At 40.2% G+C, this 7,485-nt stretch overlaps 1 pseudogene; it reads left to right on the top strand.

The window, feature by feature from the left end:
• The first annotated feature begins 503 nt into the window (after nt 1-503).
• On the top strand, nt 504-7,005 carry LOC104748354 (putative F-box protein At3g20030 pseudogene; annotated as a pseudogene).
• The last annotated feature ends 480 nt before the right edge of the window (nt 7,006-7,485 follow it).

Here is a 7,485-nt window from a genome sequence, read left to right on the forward strand (position 1 = left end):
TAAAATCCATATGGCGCCATACCGCTTACACGCATACGTAACGAAGATCATCAACGCAACACAAAGGTTTATGCATATGAGAAAGTAGTAGTAAACATGGAAAAAGGAGGTTGACATTTTTAAGCGTATAAAGAAGAATCGGAAAGAATCAGTTTATACAAATCAGAAAAGAAAAAAAAATGTTTTGTGAACACAAAAGATGCCATCACTTCAAAGACAAAATAATTTAGTTCATATTCACCAAAAAAAAAATATATATATATATATATATTTATTTCATGAAGGATATAATGAGATAAAATCTCCAAAACGAATAGGATAAAAATTAGTCTAAAATTTCCTAATCGAATCTTAAAAAATCAAAAAATTTGATCCCATTGTTTACATGATAGAAAAGGGGGAAAAAGGAACTACATATTACTTTTTCTGAAGTTTAGAAATAGGTATATAAAATAAAGTTAGGCCAAGCAAAGTTAGATAACCTAGCCGATTATTATTTTACAATGACGATGATCTCTAATCTTCCAAAGGATTTGGTAGAGGACATACTCTCTAGAGTTCCGAAAACTTGTCTAGGAGCAGTGAGATCCACTTGCAAAGGATGGAACGCTTTATCCAAAGAAAGTATCTGTGTAAAGCAGAAGCAAAGCATCAGTTTATGGGGTTCATGGTGAAGAGGGATAAGCTTTGTTCACTGAGGTTCGATCTCTTTTACAACAAAGATGAAGAATTCGTGGATCCATCTCTAAAGGAGATAAGTAATAATCGACTTAATCAAGTCAAGATATCTAAAGTTTTTCACTGCGACGAGTTATTGTTATGCGTGACCAAAGAGGACAAAACTAGGCTCGTGGTTTGGAACCCTTATTTGGGTCAAACCAGGTGGATCCAACCCATAAACAGTTACAGCATAGGAAACAGGTATGCTGTCGGATACGACAAAAACCGTAAGCACAAAATCTTGGGGGTTTTCGAGTGTTACGACTTTATGGCTGGGCAGCAAATTATTGAGTACGAAATCTATGATTTGAGCTCTAATTCATGGAGGGTTCTTGATATCACTACTCCCCCTGGGTGATAGAGTACTTTCATCAACGCTGCGCATTTTTGAAAGGAAACACTTACTTTTTTACCAAGGAAAAAATAGAAGACGGAGAGAATGAAGAGGATGGTGATAAGTATCCAGATCCGCATGGCTGTTGACTATGTTTTGATTTTACAACAAAGAGCTTTGGAAAGTTTCTTCCTCTGCTGATTGGGCACATTCTTGACGATCTTGGAGGTCTGTCTTCTATTGGAGGCGAGAAACTAGCCGTGTTATCTCAGCCTGATGGAATATTATTAGACGTGGAGATTTGGGTTACAACTACGATTGAGCCCAATGCAGTGTCATGGAGCCCTTTTGTGAGGTTATAACTCTCCGATCACTCACAACGTCGTCGAATCGAATGTTTGAGAACGAATAACAGAATGAAAGACAGAACAAAGAGAAATGAAAGAACGACACAGCGAGTTTAACGAGTTCACGCCCAAACCGGAAGGCTACGTCTCGCCGGAGGTATTACTCTGGAATCAACTAGAACCTTTTAATCACACCGATTACAATCTCTCTCTAGCTTTCTCTTTCTCACTCAATCTCTATCTCTCTCGATCTAACAAACTCAAGATCGTAACAAACTTCTTCTAACTCCTCGAATGAGATAAGATCAGCTTATAAGCTCAGTCAACGGTGACTAATCTCGTCAACCGTCACACGTGTGCCTCACGTGCTCCTTCCTCTAGCTTAAGAGAGCAAAGCCTCTTTTCTACCAAGAGTCTTCTATACACTTAGCCATTCTGAAGACTAAAACCTGAGTCACTTCCTTCAATTCTCCACCTTGACTCCGGTTGCCTCCAAAACGATTACTTTGTTCTAGATCCTGGATTCCACCTCCAGTACTCGAGTTTTACCACTCTTCATCTTTAGAGTTTAACCACTCCTGTTCTTGAGCTTGACCGCTCCACAACCTCCCTGAACTTCACCGCTCAGTTCTCTAATCAACTTATTACTTCAATTATCACGAACCCAGAGCATATGTAACGCTCCCTCAAACTTGTCCACTGGTAGAACCTTGGTGAAAATATCCGCAGGATTACACTCCGTTGCTATCTTCACCAGCTTTATAACACCCTCGTTGATGATATCTCGAATGAAATGTAATCTGATGTCAATGTGCTTAGTCTTCTCATGATGCACCGAGTTCTTTGCAAGAGCAATAGCACTTTGAGAATCACAATGCACCTCCACTGCACCTTGAGGAAAACCAAGTTCTTCCGCCAAGCCCTTCAGCCATATAGCCTCTTTCACAGCCTCTGTCAACGCCATATATTCTACTTCGGTCGACGAGATGGCAACTACCTTTTGTAATCTCGACTTCCAACTTATCGAGTTACCACCTGCTGTGAACACATACCCAGAAATTGATCTCCTATTATCACCATTGTTGGCATAACTGAATCACAATAGCCTCTTAATAGAAAATCTTCATTCTTCCTATAACAGAGTTTCTTTCTCTCTGTTCTCCTCATATATCTCAGAGCCCATTTAACTGCTTGCCAGTGCTCCTTCAAGGGACGACTCATAAAACGACTTATAACACCCACTGGATAAGCAAGATCAGGTCAGGTACCTATCATGGAATACATCACACTACCAACCGTGTTCGCATAAGGAAAAACCTTCATCCTAGCAAACTGATCTTCGTACTCCTTATCAGTAGCTGTCCTTAACTGGAAATGAACTCTCATTGGAGTAGCTACTGCCTTTGACTGATCCATCTTAAAGGTTCTCAACACCTTCTTAACATAGCCCTCTTGAGACAACGTCAAAGTTCCTGCAGTTCGATCTCTAGAAATCTCCATCCTCAAGATCTTCTTAGCATCTCCTAAATCCTTCATTTCAAATTCCTCACTTAACAACTTCTTCAACTCACACACTTGAGCCTTGTCTACCGAAGCAATCAATATGTCATCGACATATGGCAACAAATAGATGCGTGTATCATTCTCTAGCAACTTCCAATACACGCAACTATCATAAGCACTTCTTTCAAAACCAACCTTCCGCATGAACTCATCAAACCTAAGATTCCACTGCCTAGGCGATTGCTTCAAACCATAAAGAGAACTTTTGAGAAAACATACCTTTTCTGGACAGCCTTGATCTACAAAACCTTTAGGCTGAGCCATCACGATCTCCTCATCCAGAAAACCGTGCAGGAAAGCAGTCTTTACATCCATCTGTTGTAATTCCAAATCAAACTGTGCAACCATTGACAAAATGTACCTGATGGAGACATGTTTGACAACCGGTGAAAAAATCTCTGTATAATCTATCCTTTCTCTCTGTGTGAAACCCTTTGCCACTAGCCTGGCTTTAAACCTTGGAGCTTCTACACCAGGTATTCCAGCTTTCCTGGTAAACACCCATCTGCATCCAATCACATTCTTGTTCGCTGGTTTGTCTCCGAGATCCCAGGTATGATTCTTCTTCATAGACTTCATCTCTTCTTTCATCGCTTCATTCTAGAACTCCCAATCCGGGTCTGTGAGTGCCTCTTGATAAGATTTAGGCTCTACTTTACCACCGTCTTCTGTATAATAGGCATAACCTACCATATTCGACTCATTATACTTCTTATTAAACTTGATTACCCTTCTTCCTCTGTCCCTTACCAATTGGTAATCACTTAGATCTTCACCATCTTCTTCTGAGTCTACCTCTTCTTGACTCACTCGTTGATCCTCTTTGCTGTCAGTCTGACCTGTTTCACCAGTACTCGGAACTGAACCAAGAGAAGCTCCACCTTGAATATTAATAACTCGTTCTGCTCCACCTTGGTCAGTATCATCTGACCTATCTTCGACAAACTCGAGTTCAGTCCCATATGGTACGACTGTAGTACCATTCTTAAGATCTTTATACATGATCTCTTCCCTGAACACCACATTACGACTGATCACACATTTACTCTCCTCCAGAAGCCACACTTTAAAACCCTTAACCCCTTCAGGATAACTAAGAAAAATTCCTTTCTTAGCTCTCGGGTTCAGTTTACCTTGATCAGCATGTACATAAGCTAAGCAACCAAATCTCCTCAGCTTACTTAGATCTGGTATCACAGAAGTCCACTTCTCCTCAGGCAAGGCAAATCAATAGCTGTAGAAGGTGATCTATTGATCAGGTAAACTGCAGTTGCAGCTGCTTCTGCCCAAAATCTCTTCTCTAGACCACTTTCACTCAACATGCTCCTCACCTTATCCATAATAGTCCTGTTCAAACGTTCTGCCACACCATTTTGTTGTGGGGTGTAAGCACACGTCTTGTGCCTAACAATTCCTGCATCTTTACAAAACTTGTCGAATTGATGATTACAGTACTCCAAGCCATTGTCAGTTCTTAATTTCTTAACCTTCCTCTCAGATTGATTCTCTACCATTGTCCTCCATTCAACAAACTTCTCAAACGCCTCATCCTTTTTCTTCAGAAAATATATCCAAACCTTCATGGAATAATCATCTATAAAAGAGATGAAATATTGACAGTTACCTAACGAGGGTGAATTATGTGGAGACCCCCACAAATCCGAATGCACATAACCCAGCTTCTCTTTAGTTACATGTTGTGCAGGTGCGAAGCTCACTCGATGATTCTTACCAAACACACAGTCCTCGCAAAACTTTAGCTCACTGATAACTTCCTTTTCCAAACACCCTTTCTTAACCAGGATATCCATTCCTTTCTGACTCATATGACCTAAGCGACTGTGCCATAGAGAGGTTTCATCTTTGGAATTCTCCGAGACATTAGACTCACTTGACTCGGCTTTACCCTGAAGAATACACAGCGTTTCTCGTTTCTGACCTTTCAAAATTGTTGAACAACCCTTTAGCACTCGTAAAACACCATTCTGTGACTTGAACCAGCATCTCCTGTCTTCAAGCGTTCCCAATGAGATTAGATTCCTAGAGATGGTTGGCATGTACCTTACTTCCGTCAAGACAACGTGTGTACCATCATCATTCCTTATCCTGACACTACCAATTCCCTTCACTTGAGAATATGAATTATTACCCATTTTCACAAGCCCTGCATCAAGTTCCTTAAACTCATGAAACCAGTCTCTTCTCGGGGTAATGTGAAATGAGCAAGCTGTATCAAGAACCCATTCCTCAGAATTTCCCAATACACTCAACGCAGTCTCTTCAGCCATCAAGAGCATCGCATGATCTGAACCTGTTCCAGCTTTAGCCAAGCTAAGTTCTCCCTTTTCAGATCCAGTAGACTTTCCTTTATTCTTTTCAATCCACTTATAACATTGTTTCTTGAAGTGTCCCTCCTTACCACAGATCCAACAAACTCTTTTACCTTCTCTAGACTTAGATCGAGACCTTCCTTTATTCTTAGATCCATTGTTATTTGCTTCTGATCTACCTCGAGCAAAATAACCTTCTCCTACAGACTTGCTAGTTTGAGCTACTTCCCTCTCTTTATCTCTCGCAGCTATCATCACATCATCCAGCCTAAATTTCTCTCTTCCGGTACTATACTTCAATGTCTCAACCAAACTATCAAACCTAGCCGGGAGAGAACTCAAGAGAATAATAGCCTGTACTTCATCAGAAACTTCAATCTACAAATGATTTAGATCCGCTACAATCTTCAAGAAATCATCAATGTTCTCATCAATCTTCTTACTGTCTTGCATCTTGAATGTGTAGAAATTAAGTTGCGAGTAAACCCGATGTGGAAGAGATGTAGGTTGGAACATCTTGTCCAACGTAGCCCAAGCCTCCGCCGCAGTATCGCATAGCTCAATATTCCTGAGCCCCTTATCAGCGACGTTGAGAAAGATTACATTCTTCGCCTTATCGCATCGCTCTAACCTTGCAACCTCATCTGATTCACGTTTCTTTTTCTTTTCCGGATCTTGTTCTTCTTCTTCCGTGAGTGGAAGAACCGGAGACTTCTCGATAAGCGTATCCTTCAATCCGATTACACTCAGATGTGCTCGAATCCTTGTCTTCCACAAAGAGAAGTCGCCGGAACCATCAAAGACCGCAATAGGAACCCCAGACATCTTCGATTCACAACCACCGCTCAACAACCGTAAGCTCTGATACCAATTTGTGAGGTTATAACTCTCCGATCACTCACAACGTCGTCGAATCGAATGTTTGAGAACGAATAACAGAATGAAAGACAGAACGAAAAGAAATGAAAGAACGACACAGCGAGTTTAACGAGTTCACGCCCAAACCGGAACGCTACGTCTCGCCGGAGGTATTACTCCGGAATCCACTAGAACCTTTTAATCACACTGATTACAATCTCTCTCTAGCTTTCTCTTTCTCACTCAATCTCTATCTCTCTCGATCTAACAAACTCAAGATCGTAACAAACTTCTTCTAACTCCTCGAATGAGATAAGATCAGCTTATAAGCTCAGTCAATGGTGACTTATCTCGTCAACCGTCACACGTGTGCCTCACGTGCTCCTTCCTCTAGCTTAAGAGAGCAAAGCCTCTTTTCTACCAAGAGTCTTCTATACACTTAGCCATTCTGAAGACTAAAACCTGAGTCACTTCCTTCACCTTTCTTAAAATTTGATATGGAACCACACTGTGGTTATGATTTTCAGTTTCACTATGGCGGTGGGAGTTTCTTCATTGACGAGGAGAAGAAAGTCGCTGTGATTTTTGATGTTGACAAATCTAAAACAACCTGCTACGAGGGCGCAGCTTACATTATTGGAGAGAATGGTTACTTTAAAAGTGTGCCTTGGAGAACAAAGATATCTCGAAAAAAAAAAGTTATTGTGCCCACTTTTGTGTACTGGCTCTTATGTTCCAAGTTTTGTTCAGATCAAAGAAAATTGCACGAGTCAAAAAGGAAAGAGAAGAAGAGAACAAGAGGAGGCCAATTAACAAGCACAAAGAAGAAGACTCTCTATTAATTAATCAATAGCTTGTTTTATGATAGTGATAATGAAAAAACAGAGATTCAGAAGTTTTCTGTATATTACTTTTATGACTTAGATTTACAAACATATACTCGAGAAAGCAGATCCTTACGAATCATGTCTATACAAAATAAGGAAAACAATATTAGCGTTGTTGATCTTACGGAATTGATTTGTTGACCAAACAGCTTCATGGCCAAGTCCAAACCAACTTAGAGATAACCGGTAGCTAACATGAAACCAATCTCCAACAGATAATGATAGCCTATTTATCATCTCTTTTCATTCGTTTCCGTTTCGTTTTTGTTTTGCAATGTCCTCTAGACAAGACCAATCAGTTATATATTATTCTTGTTTCTATTTAGTTACACAGTTATATTTGAGCTGATCAGAAAAGATACAAAATGTATTCATCCTTCTTCTGACTCTGCCAAATTCCATCTGACATTTGTAGGCATTCATCTACATTTATATATGTATAGATA

Source organism: Camelina sativa, chromosome 15 (genome assembly GCF_030686135.1).
Source record: "Camelina sativa cultivar CO46 ecotype springtype chromosome 15, ASM3068613v1".
Taxonomy (NCBI): Eukaryota; Viridiplantae; Streptophyta; class Magnoliopsida; order Brassicales; family Brassicaceae; genus Camelina; species Camelina sativa.